This window comes from Thamnophis elegans, chromosome 2 (assembly GCF_009769535.1).
Source record: "Thamnophis elegans isolate rThaEle1 chromosome 2, rThaEle1.pri, whole genome shotgun sequence".
Classification (NCBI taxonomy): Eukaryota; Metazoa; Chordata; class Lepidosauria; order Squamata; family Colubridae; genus Thamnophis; species Thamnophis elegans.
The window spans coordinates 105,093,019-105,111,532 of record NC_045542.1 but is presented as its reverse complement, the minus strand read 5'-3'; positions in this window follow the sequence as shown (position 1 = coordinate 105,111,532).

Below are 18,514 nucleotides of genomic sequence, written 5' to 3'. Positions count from 1 at the left end.
AACAGAGACACTTTCTTCCTCCCCAGGTTCATATCAGACAAGCTGACTGCAACCATCTCAGTTATCCCCCAAGGCGGGTCAATCACAGCTATGTAGTTAATCTTTGATGATTGTTATAATAAATAATAACAATTTCATGGTGAAAAAAATGGGCATATGGGATTTAAATCCTGAAGCACAAAAGCCTCAACTCTTTGTATTCCACAGGTTGAAAATGTTCTAACAGTAACTTCATATGTTTCACATACTGGTATGTCTAAATGAAATGGCAAAGTCAAAAGGATCAAAACTGATTGCTTTTACCAAAGCATTTACTTACATAAAGCAAATTCATGGTGAAATGAGCCTTATCATTTCTTCTTGAGCCTAGTTTGAAAGTAAAGATTGTGCACCATGTGACATGGTACAAAGATAAATTTATCAACGTGGGCTAATTCTTGCTCGTCTTCCAGACATTAATAGGACAAAACATTCAGGAAAAGGTCTTTTCCCACTGTCGCACTACTTAATCCCAGCAAGCCATTAATAGCAAAACCCTCAAGGTTTGCTATCTATTGATTGGTTACACTCCGGAGATATATTGATGCATTGCAAGATCTAAATCAAAACAACTATTTTGTAATTATTTTCTTTTCACATAGTCCAATTTCAAATATTATTTTTGTCAGGATTCCATAACAGGATTCCAGGCATTCTTTCAAATCCTCTGAAGTCCTGGGGAAATTCCATCTGTTCCTTTTCACTGCCTATAAATGCTTCCAAAGAATGAATCAGAATCATAACTAGGTTAGAGCACACCCTGGCATAGCTGGATCGTTGTAAGGGACAGCATGCAACTGAGGAGTACCATGGTCAATCACAGAATGTGTGTGTGTGTGTGTGTGTGTGTGTGTACTCACACACACACACACACACACTCACATAAATAAACACACATATACATACATATTCACATACATATCATGAATACCGAAAATGGATTTTACACTGGGCTGTAAAGCTTCAGGTTAATTACTCCAAAATTGGGCATGCTAGAGACATTTCACTTACCTAAGTACTCTGTAGCATTATTTTGCTATTTAAAGAGGCTCAAGTAATTAAAAGAAACAATTTACTAGGTTATCTGCCCATGAACTTGAGAACTGGAAACATTAATTGAATGTACCAAGATCTATTTAAAAAAAAATCCTCTATGGCATGTTGCCAGTTTCCACCAAGAAATCTGGGGTGGGATTGCTTTGTATGACAAAAAATTGGAATAGGATTGAAAAAAACAACAACGAGATGGGGACAGAAAACATTGGATTGCTGATAATATTGCCATCTGAATGGTGTGTTTCTTGGTTGAAATGAAAGACAGCAGCTGTAGAAAAAAAGGGGTTTTCAAATGGCAGGTGCTAGTGGACAAGAATGGGTCTCTCTCTCTCTCTCTCTCTCTCTCTCTCTCTCTCTCTCTCTCTTCCCTCCCTCCCTCCTTCCCTCCCTCTTTCTCTCTGTGGGAATTGTAATTAGATAGTGAAGTAAGGATTTCCACTGGACTCTTAACAGTGATTTTACATATCTTTTCTCAAGCCTAAATGTTGGACTTTTAATAGTACAGTGTTAGTGAAATTGTGTTATTTCGTGGGCTAATTTATATCTGATTTTGATATGAAGAGCTCTCTGGTTAGAGGATATGTGCTTATCTCCACTATCTCTGACAGTTTACTCTGAAACTGCAAGATGCACATTTTGCACAACAATTTTTTTTAGGGTTTCATTGTTTCACCATCACAATTCATCTCTCAGGTAATCTCTCCTGCTCCCATTTAAAAATAAGGGACTGAATCAATACTGCTACCACGTTGCTAAAAGATAAAGGTGGAGGAGCAAGACATGCCATCTAATATCTTTGTGGGACTCCATCTGCCTTTTCATGATTGTTCTTGATGAACCTTTTCAGATTGATCTTCAGCATCTGCATGGACTGACTAGCACCTCTTTACATGCAAACATTCAGATAGGGATAGAAGTGAGCAATGTGCTGCAGAAAAAAATATTAACAGTTGTCGTGCAGCAAATCAAAAGCATGTTTTCCTTAACGTGGCAGATTTGATTTCTTCATTTCAATATGCCTTGAAATTGGGAGTGGGTGATAAGTTGCGGTACTAAACATACTTGCTTAAGAATCCTTTCAATCCTTTTATCTTTCAATTATCCATCTATTACTTCTATACTGCTTGCCATATGCTTCTCAAATTGGTTTATGCTAATATTATAAAATATAACAACAATAAAAATATAAGAACCCACTCAGCCTATTCATGAGCAATAGCGAGATAAATTCTTTCAATCTCAATATATGCTACTCTGATGTTCTTAGCAATCACAGAACCCCAGAGTTCAAAGGTCCATCAGAAGTCATCTGGTCTAATTCTTCGTTTGGTACAGGACCAGCTAAAGCATTTTGTGTAGTTGACCATCCAGCTTCTGTTTGAAGACCTCCTGGGTAGTGGAAAACATTGCTTCATAAGGCTGTCTATTTCCCTTGTTGATAACTCTTATTCTCAGGAAATTCTTTCTATTATCAGATTTGAAACTGCTTCCCTATAGTTTCAAGTCACTAGTTTTAGTCCTGTTTTCTGAGGCAACATCCACTCAGATGTTTAACATTCAGATGTTTATGTAACAAACATTAGATATCTAGAAACTACTTTCACATCTCTCCTAAATAGTGTCTTCTGTAAAGTTAAATGTAAACCTTCCCCTGAATTCATTCCAGTTTATCAATGCCTTTTAGATGTGGTGTCCAAAACTGGATATAGTATGCCAAATGGTGTTTGCTCAAGGCACAGTAGAGTGGGAAAGGGCCTTCCTATGCTCAGGACTCTATGCTCCTGCTAAGACATCCCCAAACATCCATCCATCCATCCATCCATCCATCCATCCATCCATCCATCCATCCATCCATCCATCCATATTCTGCCTTTATTATTTTTACAAATAACTCTAGGTGGTGAGCATATTCAACACACCTTTCTCCTATTTTCTCCACAACAACCCTGAGAGGTGATTTGGGCTGAGAGAGTGGAACTGGCCCATTCATACTGTGATCTGTTATGACACAATGTTTTCACATCTACTACTGCCATGCCACATTATGCAGAGGTGGGTGCAGGATAGAACTCTGTGCCACTCCCCTTTCCAAGTTGATGTGAAATCATTTATGAGTAGTGCCTGAGTGTGGTCATTTTTTTCCCCATTGTAATTCATCTGAAAAATACATTATTTAGCCCATATGTTACCATTTTATTAATGAGAGTATCATGAGACTCTTCACTGAATGCTTTGTCAACATGAAGATACATTATGTCTGTGGCATTTTCCTCAATCTATTAAATCAGCTATTCTGTCAAAAAAGGAGATAAGGTTAGCTGGCTTGACTTGCTTGTCACAAACCTGTGATGACTGCTGTTAATTATTGAATGCCTATCCAAGTGTTCACCACTATGCTGTTTAATCTGTGCTCAAGGATCTTATCCAGTAAACATTAGGCTGAAATGCCTGTAATATTACATTTCCTTATTGTTCTCTTTTCTGAGCCAAGGTGGCGCAGTGGTTAAATGCAGCACTGCAGGCTGACTGCTAGATCAGCAGTTCAGCGGTTCAAATCTCACCGGCTCAGGGTTGACTCAGCCTTCCATCCTTCCGAGGTGGGTAAAATGAGGACCCAGATTGTTGTTGGGGGCAATATGCTGACTCTGTAAACCGCTTAGAGAGGCCTGAAAGGCCTATGAAGCGGTATATAAGTCTACTGTTATTGCTATTATTATTGCTATATTCTGAAGATTATTCCTGTTTTCCAGAATCTTAGGCTGATTTTCCAGGAATTCTCCATGAAGACAATGAGTAGTTTTGTGATCATCTACATTACTTCCTTCAATATCAAAGAATTTCATCCATCTGCCCCTGGAGATGTGAATTCATTTAAATTAACTATATAATATTGTATCCTCTCCTTTTCTAGCCTGAGCAGTGGTTCCTTCTTTCTATTACACAACAGTGGCCAACTGGAGCAAGGGTTGCCTTCAAAATTTTCAGCAACGGGTTCTCTGCCCAGTTGCTGGGTGGGCGTGACCATAGTGGGAATGCTGCACCATGGGGTGTTTTCATCTTCCCCAGGCTTCGGAGGCTTCCCCCAGGCTTCAGAGGCCGGAAACGTTTCCGGCCTTCCAGAACTTCTGGAAGGCCCATTATTCTCCCTCCCCGAGCCTCTGCACAGGTCCTGCACTTACTTCACATACAAAACAGGCCGTGCGGAGACTCCTGGGAGGGTGGGGTGGGCGGGACCAGCCAAGGGTGGGATTTGGTGGTTCTCTGAACTGGCCATAACGTTAGCCTGGGTGAACCCATAGCAGCCCATCCCTGAACTGGAGTTTCCCTTCTCTATCTGTCCAATTTATTTGACCCCAGTTATCGAGGGCCTTTTATATGTCAGAAACAAAAACGTGAACCTGCCTAATTGTCAGGCAGTGCAGTTGCTCCAGCAGCACTGGAACATATGCATGGCCAGGCTCCCCATTCATTAATCGGGCTTTGGTTCTGCACCACTTACAGTTTCTGGATCAAGTTAAAAAAAAACCTTATAATATTATAAATATTAGTTTATTTATAGGGCCATTTTGAGCTTTCATAAGGAGTTTTTATATACATGATGTTGCTTGGACAAAACACCTTTTCTTGAAACCTTAAAGCATCTGTGTCCTTTGGAAGCCTTCCACCTCCGTTTGAAGGCTCTCCCTGTTGTCTATTTAGAGTGGGACTGACAGTGAATTGAAATGACAGCTGAAGACAATCTTACAAGCAGCTTCATGAGTTTTCAAAAGGAGATAGCTATTGCATTGCACCAGGAGGAGCATTTTATTCAACAACTCACTTGGAAAGCACACATTCTGATTGCTTGGCACAACCAAGTTATTAAGGAATAAAATAGCCATACTCAGGCTTTGTCTGTCTAGAAGAAGGAGTAGTCAATGTTCTAATCAAAATTCGCAGCCCTGGCCAAAAAGATCACCTTGATCCTCAGTGACAATAACGATGATTGTAGGAATCCATGCTTGTCTTTTCTGAGGTTTCTAGTCAGGTAATTCAATTTTCAATAGACAATGATGAGGTTCTAAGGTTGAAATTCTATCGACACTTGAACTTGGAGAATAAGCCTTGTTAAATTGCTATTGAAATGGATGGGATGCAGTCAAGTAAATGTAATATTTCATCAAAAGCTTTCCCCCCCCCCCTTGCTAAAACGGATCTGCTGAAAAAGTGCAATCGCATGAGCCAAATACAGCCCATCCTTCTGTGTTAAAACAGCTGTATCCTTTGGAAGGCTTTCCTGATTGCTTCAAAGGCTCTCTGGCTGTCTTCCTATCTGTGTCTATGCATGCACTCTTCTGCACTTTGGTGGTGGTTTCAATTGAACTGTTGTCACTTCAATGAGCTTTGCAAAAGGTCCTTTCTGATGCTTTTCACAGCTCTGCTAATAAAATGTGGTTTATCCTAGGATGAGTTCAGTGGCAGACCGGTGCCTCTGTTCCCTCCTCAAGTTTTTTGTACAATAGCAGCAGAAGTAAAATGTATAAAAAAGATGAAAAATATATAGATCGGGTAGTTATTTCCACATAACCTGCAGATAATTTGCTTAACTCTAATAGTGTGCAACATTAATGATGGTTCCATCATAAAGCTATTTCCAACTCTTTTTACACAAACAATTGGTGTATGTACCTGATTATGTTAGGATCAGGAGAAATGTTGGGCAACTTTTCCACATCTTCCTAAGTCATGTGACTTCTTTTCAGTTTCTATGTGAACCCATCCATCGTGTATTGTAAAATGTGAGTTATGGGTCTGCACCATCTATCCCAACCTAGCATCCTTCACTCCACATATATGGACTTCTTTTTCTAGTTCTGAGCTTCAGACTACAATCCGTAATTATTAAGATCATTCCAGATGTTACTTCTTTTTGCTGGAATATTAGCTACTATGACATTTGAAATATGGTTAGATCCTCAGTACACTTCTTATTACCTAGAATGGAATTCTGGCTCTGGAAATTTAACTTCACTCAAAGTAGGTAGTCTCTGATCACTTTTCTATCAGGCACAAGCTTCAATCCTATCCTTTCATTGTGCCCTTCATAGTTTCTGGGTGGCACATATATTGTTGTGTTTGAGAAGACTGAGACAAATCACGAATCGAAGAGCTCTCTGCTACCTATTATTATTTTTCCATCTTCATTGAGCAGCCTGGGTACTGATATTTTCCTTTACCTTTTATTTCAAACATAACTGAGGAAATCCTTCTTATGCGTCTTCTCACCTTTCCTCAACTTCAGTTCATTATTTAAGGATTTAAAAAGATGTTTAGAAAATAATATTTTGTGCATAAACCAAAGGAAGTCCATTGATGATGTGGAGTGTCAGCAGGCATGTTGCGGCCCCATTCATTCAACATGCTAAACCACAACAAGTATGCCATGCTTGGTTGGAACCCAGCCTAAATCCTTTCAATGTGATCATGAATATCCAACCATAGCTTCTGGAATTGGAATAGAGCAGTTGATAATCACCTGATTCAACTCTTCAATGTTTCTCCCATTTTATGTTTTTGGAGATTTTGGGGTGGGAGGTATTTTTTCTTCACTTAGTAATCTGCTTAAACCAGGTTCCATCTTCCTTTTGGTTATTTCTTCCTCCACATTGGTCCCACTTTGTCCAATTTATGAAGAAATATTTTGCTGCTAGATAGATGGGCAGGGTACCAACTGTGTAACTGTCCAACATTCCTTGGGAGTTGGAAAAAAAAGTGTTACTATAGGATAATTATACCTATTCACTTACATTGTTCTTCTGTAAGCGAAATGATGATAGTCTGTGGAGCCTACTTCACAATTGCCTTAGAGATCTTTGAATGTCCAAGACAAAGCACTGAAATAACTTGATAGATAACTTATTCAGTCAGGCATGCTTACAAAATCCTTTAGATTTTCTCTATGTGTCCACTATTTGTTCTCTGGGGAACACTTGGGTAGCCTTCCTGCCAGCCAATTTATCCATTAAAATCCCCATACTGAAGAGAGATGACAGTATGAAGTTGCCTATTTTTTTCTCCACCCATGGATTTATCTGCATGAAGGCCTAGAAAATCTGCTCCCCTTATGTCTATTGCTAGGATTAAACTATTGAACAGAGAATGGAACATTTGTTGTTTCCACAGTGTGAAAACCAGCATATGTCTCAAATTTCCGCAGATATGGAACAATCTTAGGAGCAAATAGGTTGCCTGATACTGCAGATCCTGAGTATATAAAAAGAAGTCTATGAAACTGCAAGGAGGGCAATAGAAATGTCTCTTTGTGAGGAACAAGATGATGCTATATCTATGGTTGATTCTCTACTAGCCCACTTGTTTTATATGTGTACATTACTGCATTTGACTGTGGGCTCTGGATTTAAGATCCAGACTAAGATTTAGTCTCTTACTCTGGGACTAAAGGAAAGCAAATGGAGAAATAGAGTAAGTGCAAATACAAATCAAGGAGAAGATGGAAGCTTAAAATAGTGAATAATCCCTCATAACAGTAAAAAAAAGGACAAGTGTAATAGATTATATCCTAGGAAAAAGAAGTAGTTGTTTTTACACACAGTTGTTAACTAACTTTGGTATAATTAGGTACTGAAGAATTCAGTATTATTAGGTGCCTTTATTACAGAAATAGACAAAATCTGGGAAAAATTCTACCTATGGCTGTTAGACAGAAAGAGATCCATGAGGGCATCTTATCTTCACCTATCCCCATTATTAGAATAAACATCTGGAAGTAAACATTATCTTGATTCAGTGGTGGGGTTCAAATAATTTAACAACCGGTTCTCTGCCCTAATGATTTCTTCCAACAACCAGTTCACCAAACTACTCAGAAAGTTAACAACCGGTTCTGCTGAAGTGGTGCAAACTGGCTGAATCCCACCACTGCCTTAATTTCTTGTTGGAGAACGGGTGGTTGTTGGACTAAATGATGGACTAGTAAAACATTCCCACCTTTGGGGAATCAATAATTGTGTTGAATGTCCACCCTTGAACAACATGGCAAGGATTGTGAAATACAATAGTTTTGGAGGACCTGGGCTCAGCTGTTTCCTGCGTTTGGTGTTTGAACACAAAGTGTTCCTATAATTCTCTACGAGATCTCCCTTCCTTAACCTGAAGCTTGTTTGCAAAAGGATTTGTTGCTTGCATTGTGCATATGTATTACACATTCATTTTTGTTAATCAGAATTTGGCACAAAAGAAGGTGGACAGGTTTTGCTCAGTTGTGTCACTGCCAGTGTTGGAAAACTAGGGTAAGTGATGGCTTGCCTAGAATAAGTTTTTGTAATTTTTTTTTAATTTGCGCAGTTAAAAAAACAGATGGCAGATTCCTCAGTTATTTTTTATTGAGTTAAATATTTTGTAAGCCTTTTTTTTTTTTAAAAAAAAAGGACAGTTATGGCTTTGCTGTTTAAACCATGATTAGGACTGCTTTATATGACATTATCTATGTGCCTTAATTGTCCCTGAGATGCCATGCATTATTTACTGACCTAAAAACAATATTTTACAGTATATTGGGATCCAAAATCAGGGCACTTATACTACAGGCTGGTTCACATGTATTCTAAGCCAGATTTTTTTAAACCATGATTTGTTAAACATTTTATAGTGATAGGTTTGCACAGAATACTAAATGTTTTGTGTCTCCAGTGTTGTTCCTGATGCCCTTCTTGTACTGGCCAGTATGGTCCTGTAGCTTGGTAGCTGTGATGCCTGATAGGACTTTCCATGTTGTGGAGAAGCAGGTTATTGGTCAGTAGTTGGTTGGTGCTGTTCCCTTGTGGAGGTCTTCCATGATCAACCAGTCTTTCCTTGTATTACTCAGTCTGGGAGGGAGCCTACTGCTAACACCTGGTTCATCTGTGCTGTTAGTTGTTCATGTACTGCTGTTAGTTTCTTTAGCCATAGGTGTGGATCATGTCCAGGTCAGGTGCTGTCCAACTCTTATGTCCTTGACCCACTATTGTCTGCTACCATGATGGTGATTGGTTCATGTCTAGGGAGATTGTTGTGAGCTGATCTCAGGTCTTGCAGCCACTGCGCAGGTGTTATGTTATGTCTCTCTTCTCTCTCCCATATATTCTTCCAATATTATTCAGTTTCTACTCTTGGTATCTCTGTTGTTATTATGTTGTTGCACTGCAGTTGTTCTTTGGAAAACAGGCCATTCGTCTTCTTGGCCGTTGATTGTCTAATGTATCTCCTTAGCCTGGTAGCCGATGTTCTGAACACTTCCTTAATAGTCTCTAGGACAGAGGTGTCAAACTGGCGGCCCATGGGATGGATGTGTCACATGTAGGCCATGCCCACTCTAGCTCTGTGAAGGGGGAAAAATGTTGCAATACATCATGTGCAGCAACATGACACCATGAGTTTGACACCCTTGCTCTAGGGTTTCAAATGGAGTCAGGCCCTTCTATTTTTTTCAGTAGCTGATTCTTACCCTTAATCTTTATATCCTCTCTTCTGTAGTTCCATCAGCTAACTAACCTCATTCAAATTGTAAGTCTCCTTTTTCTGTTGTACATCATAATAGATTAATAATACCTTGCTTCATGCCAGGCAAAAGCATATTAACAACTTATGGGTCAATAGCAGGTTAAGCCATATACTGAGTACACATACCCTCCTTGTCATTTTATATTTTTTGAGCATATTGAGGTTGACAATCAACTTCTCTTAAGCATTCTTGAGGTATCCAGTAAACATGAAAGATATGAGATATTCCAACTCTTTATTTCAACTTTTTGCCAACTTCACCACAACTATTTAATTGTTTATAGGAAAATGCAATAGATTGAGAATTGTCTAATGCACATGTCAGTATTAACAACAGTTCATGTAGTTGGATGAAATTGTGAAATCAAAATGTATTTCTGTTAAATATTCTGTAATTCCACATTTATAAACAAGCCAAATTCCTCTTGTAATTACTCAAATGACCTAAATACTTGATCAGCAATAGATTGATTTAAAGTTTCAGTATCCTCATTCAATCATGATTGCCCTCCCTACATGAAAAAAAAAAAACAATCCCCCCCATCATTTTTCATTATATTTCAATGTCATTTATTGGCATTATCTTAAACTGTGTTTCTCATGTGAATAATAATCAAAATTATATTCCCATGTCCACATGTTGTAAATTTGCTTTGCAGCCTTTAATATTGTCAATACAGTAAAATTCTGCCACTAAAATGAAGTTAAACCTTTGCCCCAATGTCAGAAGGGTCAAACTATAACTTTTAAATGTGCTCTCCATATTATTTTGCCTTTACTCATTTAAAGTCAATGAAAAAATAGATGTCATAATATACACGAGGTGATAAAACTGGAAATGGGATAAGTTGAAATCATTATCAAGTATTATGATTATAACTAAATATAAAAAAAATCTAGGAGGCTGTGTTCCTGTTTCTTAGTAAGGTATCAGTGCTCAATATATCCTAATAGCATTGAGAAAGGAGCATCTCTGAATATATAACAATTGTGAGGTAATTTTCATATTTACAATTCTTCTTAAATTATTTGTCTCTCTCTGTGTGTATGTGTGTTTGTGTATATATATATATATATATATATATATATATATATATATATATATATATATATATATATATGTATATACATACATACACACAGTACACCTACACACACATGCATATACACATACATCAGTTTAGTCTGAGATAAATCATTCAGAATATATTCTTCTACAGATTCTGAAAGTTTTCTTGATTTGTTATTCTAAGATATTTAAAAGAATTCAAGCAATGAGTAAGATCCCCATTGTTATACATTCATTACAGTCTACATGAAGTATGAAAGGCTTAGTTCAATTAATTGAATAGCCTGTTGATTTACCAAACTGTTGGCACAGAACAATCAAAATTATTAATAATATAATATATCATTGACATTTAATAACAGCAAGTCTTATGCCCAGAATACCCTTTGATTGTCTCCTAAGGTGAGCCACATTCAATATCAAATTAAATATTAGAAGAGATAAAGGACATCCTTGATGAATTCCATGCGATATCTTGATAGATGAGGAAATAATTCAATTTATGATAACCTTGACAGAAGGATTAGAATACCACATATTAATCCAGCTGATAGAAAAATAAGGAAATCCTTATTTAACCAAAACCAGCTGCAAAAATTTCCATTTCATCATATCAAAGTTTCATTTGATCCCATAATGCTGGCAATTTCAATTTTGTTGTATGTATATCCAAAATAACAACTAATATTCTAATATTATATGAGGTTTGTCAGACTTTCATATCTTTCTCAATCACCTATGTGTGGTAGAGGCAACATGTATTTTTCCCCAGTGGTTTTCCTCTTTCCTAGATGGATAGTTCTAGTCAGAGGTAGGATGTGAGAAGTTGGCCTAATGGACAATCCCTTTTGAGATGTCACAAGGTTCAACCCTACTCCCCTTGGGAGAGTAGGATGTGCAGCAGAGGTTCTGCTAACAGTGATTCATTTTCATATCACTATACACTAGATTATTACAATGCATTTTATTTGAAGGTTATACTTGGAAGCGGCAATGAGTACAAAATGCAGCAATCTACATACATACTGCAACACTGCAGCAACAGAACATCTGTATTGAGGTGTCCAGAACATTTGAAAATCTTTTTTTAAAATACAAAGAATAGAACAGAACAGAATAATAGAGTTGGAAGGGATCTTTGAGGTTTTCTAGTCCAACCCCTTGCTTAGGCAAGAAATCCTATACCATTTCAGACAAATGGTTATCCAATCTCTTCTTTAAAACATCCAGTGTTGGAACATTTACAACTTCTAGAGGCAAGTTGTTTCACTGGTTAATTGTTGTAATGGTCAGGAAATTTCTCCTTAGTTCTAGGTTGCTTCTCTCCTTCATTAGTTTCCACCCATTGCTTCTTGTCCTGCCCTCAGGTGCTTTGGAGAAAATCTTGACTCCCTCTTCCTTGTGGAAGCCCCTGAGATATTGGAACACTACTATCATGTCCAGGGACGTGCAGTCACTAGAGGCAAGGGAAACGTGGCCTCACCAGTCGTGAGGAAAAGGAAAGAATTTTAAAGAATTTTTTAAAAAATAATTAAAGCCAAGGTAGTTGCTGCCAGATTCACAGTGACTTGGAACAGTGCTTTGTGTTAACCATGGGAGGAGGCCAGAGAACTAGGGGCCTCTTTTGCATAAGGAATTTTTCGCCTTTTAAGAGTTAAGCAAGGGTTAACAAGCAAAAAATTCCTTATGCAAATAAGGCACATATTCTCTTGCCTCCTGTAGAGGGCATATTTAGAGGCTTTTTAGACTTCTCTGGGAGCAACTAGCTCAGTCTGACAGAACTCTGGCTTTTCATGAAGGGAGGGCAGGGCAGGGCAGGGAGAAGCAGAGTTGAAATCGTCTCTGAAACACGTGGAAAAGGTGAATGTGTGGGGAGGGGGGAGGAATTCAAAAAGTTTGATTGGAAGGCAGCAGGGGAAGTGGGGGGTAATGGCAGAGGAGCTGCTTTTAAGCCTTTGGAAAATATACCCAATCCAACTTCTGTGTTTGTGTTTGAGAGTGAGTGAATGAGAGAGGGATCGAAGTTCTCTGTGTGCGTGTGTCTGTTTGAGAGAGGGGGGAGGGAGGGAGAGAGGGAGGAAGGAGGGGGAGGGAGAAGAAAAAGAATGGGAAAACTTATTTTGCAAGGGGGGAAAATGCTGTCGATTTAAATCAGAACTGAGCATGCCTGGCTGTGGAATTCTGGGAGTTGAAGTCCACAAGTCTAAAAACTGCCTCACCAGGCCTAAAGCTGACTGCACATCACTGATCATGTCTCCCCTAATCCTTCTTTTCATCAAACTAGACATACACAATTCCAGGAACCATCCACAGTGGTGGTTTTAATTGATAAAAGCTTCATCAGAGGTGGTATTCAGTAGGTTCTGACTAGTTCTGGAGAACCGGTAGCAGAAATATTGAGTAGTTTGGAGAACTGGTAAATATCAACTCTTACTGGCCCCACTGCCATCTATTCTCTGCCTCTTGAGGCCCAGGTGATCGCGAGGAAATAGGGATTTAGCAGCAGCCTTCCCCTGGAGTGGGGTGGGAATGGAGATTTTACACTATCCTTCCTCTGCCATGCCCACCAAGCCACGCTACACCACACCACGCCTACCAAGCGATGCCCACAGAACTGGTAGTAAAAAAAATTGAATCCCACCACTGGGCTAAATGACGCCTAAATGACATCTTCAGGGTTGTATAGGGATGTAGACATCCCTAAATTACACCTTCAGGGTTGTATCCTTTGCAGAGGACTGTCCTTGTCCTGGGTAGGGAAGTTCCCATAGGCACGTGGAGTAAGAGGCAGAGGGACCTTGGCCTGCAGGTAATGCTTTTCCATAGTATCTCCTGGCTTATAGAATAACTTCTGCCCAGAGGTCCAATTTGCTTGATGTCTTTTTGAAAGACTATGAAAACCTAACTTTTCTGCAGGGCCTCTGAGAGTTGCTTGTCACTGCTATTCAGACAGGGGTTGGTGCTGATGTTTGTTTATTCATTTTATTGTATTTTTTTTACAGTTTTCAGTTTTATTGTAAACTTCCATAATATAACCAGTCTTTGGTTATGGTGCCCTATAACTATCATATCAATAATAAATCTAATAAATAAAAGATTGGGAGATAGCCTTTAGTTAGGGAATAACTCTTATTGCAAATCAGTGCATCACCAAACCCCAAGTGGGAGTTCATCCTGCCCCATTCCTGCTGCAGGACTGTGAATGGCAGATGGCTTCCTATCATCTGGTGATGCTCAGAAAGGGGGAGGGGGGCAGAGCCAGATGGTTTAACCAATTGCTTTGCTTAACAGACACACACACACTGCGCAAAAAAGAGGACTTCGCCATTTAGAAGGAAGCCAAGATAGAAATAACAGATGCATGATAAGGACTGATGATGGAAGCAGCAGTTGCTATGCCTTATAGTTTCCTAGTCACTCAGGAATAGCTAGGCAGTATTTTAGTTTCAGATTCTAAACCCCAACTGCTTGAGACCCCAGACCTCTGGTGTGTGTGTGTGTGTGTGTGTGTGTTGTTATTTTTTCCCCATTTCAAATTATCTTCCTCCACGGAAGCTATAGGACAATGCCTATCATTCACTAAACAAAAGCACAAGGAGTCTGGTTAGGGTTATAACTGCAGGCTAATTATTTACTATTGTCAAAAGTTTTAAATCAGTTTTGGTACTTATTGTTTTCCTGACTGAGTTCACATTATAGATTTATTAAGACATTACTATTTGTTTGTTTGTTTGACTTATCTTGCCTAGATGTGACTCTGGGTGGTTTACAAACATGAAAAGCCAACAAAACATTGAAGCAATAAATACTCATAACAATAGCAATAATTTACAATTAAAAAGATGGGAAAGAATTACATGTCCTAATATTTGGTTTATTTTTTGGCTTAATATTTTATCCCTTCATTTCTGAGGGGATATTTAATCCCCTCATCTCTGGTGATTTGTAAATCATAGTTCGTGTCTAACGTGTTATGTTAATTTAGCCAATTGTAGACTAATGAAAAATGATGGTTTAGTGATCTCCACTTAATGCAGTGCCTGAGGCTGGCTACCAGACCTACCAGCCAAACAGAATCTTTTCTTTCTCAACATATATATTCATACACACAGTATATATTCTGGGATATCTTCTCATTGTATTCAGTTTAGGTGGTCAGGTGTGCAGCTAGAACGGGATTCAAGGCATCCCTTTCAGAGAGACCTTATAGTTTATTTATATTTATCCCACCTTTATTAATTTAATAAATGAGTCAAGGCAGTGAACATATCTTATATTCCTTCCTCCTCCTATTTTGCCCATAACAACAATCCTGTGACGTGAGTTAGGGGCTGAGTGACAGGAAAATAGTCCAACCATTCAACAAGTTTAGCCCAGGAGGGATCCCTCTCTTCTCCCTTCCTCCGTCCCAAGCATCCCAAAGGGCAGCCATTACCCATACTTTGTTTCCTTTCAGCAAACCAGGTGGATTAGTGTCTGGGATGCTTTAGGCAGGTGCCCAGGGGAAGACCTGCGCTTCTGAGTCAATCTCACTCAGATGTAGCTGCTGGATCCCAGAGGGTTCAGCAGCCATGCCTGATTCTGCATTTCCATCTGAATAAGGCATTATTCCACTCAGTTGGCTAGAGCTGTTTGGGATTGTTCTGTGACCCTGCCACTCACAGCCCGCTGTTTAGAAACAGAAAACCCAGACGCTTAATTCTGTGCACAATGGGGGAAGGAGATTAGGCAGCTCAAACACAAACAGATGAGCCCAGATTCTCCTTTTAATCAAAGCATCTTTATTTCACTTAATTGTGTTGTATGTGTTTATTCAGCTGCACACACAACCCCTCCCTCCCCGTGTGAGCAATCAGGGAGGTTTGCAGCCAGTTTGCCTCTGACACCTGCTGGACTAGATGTAGCTGCAGGCTTCCTCTCTTATTTACTGCAGTTGCCCTTCAGCCTCTCTTGGCAGGCAGCACAGAGCACCAGATTAGACAAGACAGGGCATTTGGGACTTTTGTCTTGCCTAAGCTTTCTCCCTTCGTGTATCTCTGCCCCACCACACGCAACTTTAACAGATCTTCCTGTCCCTTGTCCTCTAGGCTAGCCTATGCACCCTGCTAGAACCGGTTCCACCACAAAACCGCGGACAACAAAATCGCACTTGACGAAAGCGCGTACGTGACGTCATCACAGCGCGACAAAAACATCGCGCTGTGATCGATAAATGTAAAAATAAAGCAAAAACCTTACCCTAACACCCCCAAACCTAACCCTAAACGTAACCCTAAACCTAACCCTTAACCTAACCCTAAATCTAACCCTAAACCTAACCCTTAACCTAACGCTAACCCTTAACCTAACGCTAAACGTAACCCTAACGCTCTAAACCTAACCCTAACCCTAAACCTAACCCTTACCTTTATGTGAATCGGCTTGCTTTAATTTTATTTTTATTTCAATTTTAAATTTTTTTGTCGCACTGTGATGACGTCAAATGCGCGCTTTCGTCGAGCGCGCTTTTGTGGACCGCGGTTTTGACGGGTCACGGCTAGAACCTGCCTGGCTACAGACCAGGGCAGAACCCAGTTCTGGAGGCCTGAGTGATTTCGCAAACTTGTCACCATATTATTAATTAATGATTTAAATGGATAAGCCTCCCACCTCACCAATAAGGCGATTCTTTATACATCTCATTATACATACGGGGTGTAATTGGGCCAGTTTGAAAGTATATTTCTAGATGTACCAGTTGTGCATCTACTAATTTCATTTTTAAATACACTGGCCATGTATATTCCAAGAATGTGGAACCTCCACCTAGTGCTAATGGACTAAAATAAAGCCAATTACAATGAAATTTGCAGAGCAAAAAATATTTTCTCTCCAATTCATTAACTCACATCTAGACAAATAACAGCATTTTAAACTCAGTGTGAAGATGGATTTTTTTTTTTTGAAAAAAGTTAAAGCTGATTAACTTTATTCAGTATCGGTTTATTATTCATTAAAGTTCAACAAACTCGCCTTGTTAAAAATGCTGCCCTTGTACTACATTGTAACCATAGTTACTGAGAGTTGCATTTTGTGCAGGCATGTGTTTGAATGTATATGGGGGCCAAGAGCTTCATGGCTCTAGACTACACTACTTTTCTTTTGGGTAGAAGGACTGAAATTTGCCTACCACAATTAACATGCATTATGGGCCCTAAGAGCCGAAGTGGCGCAGTGGTTAAATGCAGCACTGCAGGCTACTTCAGCTGACTGCAGTTCTGCAGTTCGGCTGTTCAAATCTCACCGGCTCAGGGTTGACTCAGCCTTCCATCCTTCCGAGGTGGGTAAAATGAGGACCCGGATTGTTGTTGGGGGCAATATGCTGACTCTGTAAACCGCTTAGAGAGGGCTGAAAGCTCTATGAAGCGGTATATAAGTCTAACTGCTATTGCTATTGCTATTCCTACTACTAACTTAAGCTGCTATCTACTTGTTTTTGGCTCAGCACAAAAGGATGCTAGTATAAAATTGGCTGTTTCCATAGCCAATACCCATCTGATCATTTCTGCATGTGTTCCACTCCTCTGCTACATTGTGTCTTGATCCACGGACACTGTACCTAATATGAGTGAAGTATGTCAATCTCTCTCAGCACACCATGTATCAGTAGAGAAAGCAATGATCTAACAGGACTACAGCGAGAATGTGATTCCAGGATTTTGTCTGAGAATCTCTAGATTGGAAATTTAAGAGAAGATACCAGAGCAGAAATAGCCCCAGAGATGAGAAAGGCAGCTCTTGCCATGACTGTCCAACTAGCTAGGCCTCTTACAGTAAGATAATTGAAACTGATTAGCTAAGTTAATTTGCTCTAACTTCAGGGTAAGAAGAGAGGCAGGTGAGTGAAACTAATAGATGTAAGGAACTGGAAAACAAGTAACAAAAATCTAGTTCCACATCCCTCATTTCGTAATCATTTCAAAACAGCGCCTCCAATCCTTAGCCCTCATGGATAGTCCAAATATCTCAGACTGTTAGAGTTCCAAGAAGATCAAAATGAAGGCACACACCCCTCATCCAAGTCCATAACAACATTGTTCCCACATGAGTACCAATGCAAGTCATATCCAAGACTGAAGTCTTTCTTAAAGGAGCCTGGAAAATCCATTTTATCCAAGATCCTATGGACTGAGTCCCATCATTTCTCCATATCATTCCCTTCAAATGGGAAGCTGATAGTTGTCTAGGATGGCTGGATTGAGCCAGGGCTACCCCAGAAGAGTGTGGATCAGAGGTGATATTCAGCAGGTTCTGACCAGTTCTGGAGAACCGGGAGTGGAAATTTTGAATGGTTCGGAGAACTGATAAATGCCACCTCTGACTGGCCCCGCCCCATCTATTCTCTGCCTCCCAAGTCCCAGCTGATCGGGAGGAAATGGGGATTTTTCAGTATCCTTCCCCTGGAGTGGCATGGGAGTGGAGATTTTACAGTATCCTTCCCCTACCATGCCTACCAAGCTCACCAAGCCACACCCACAGAACCGGTAGTAAAAAATGTGAATCCCACCACTGATGTGGACCATCCGCCTTTTCAAGAAAACATTCATCCCTTCCCAAACCCAACCATTAGACCTTTCTGATTGCATAGATGAGTCCCCCTCATCTTACTAGACTCTGTATAATTACACTCAGAGTCAATGTAAATGATTTGATCCACAAAAGAGCTTGCAAACATGACCCACCATAGGATCATTGCTGTCACTACCACACCACCAAGGTGGCGCAGTGGTTAAATGCAGCACTGCAGGCTACTGCTAGATCAGCAGTTCAGCG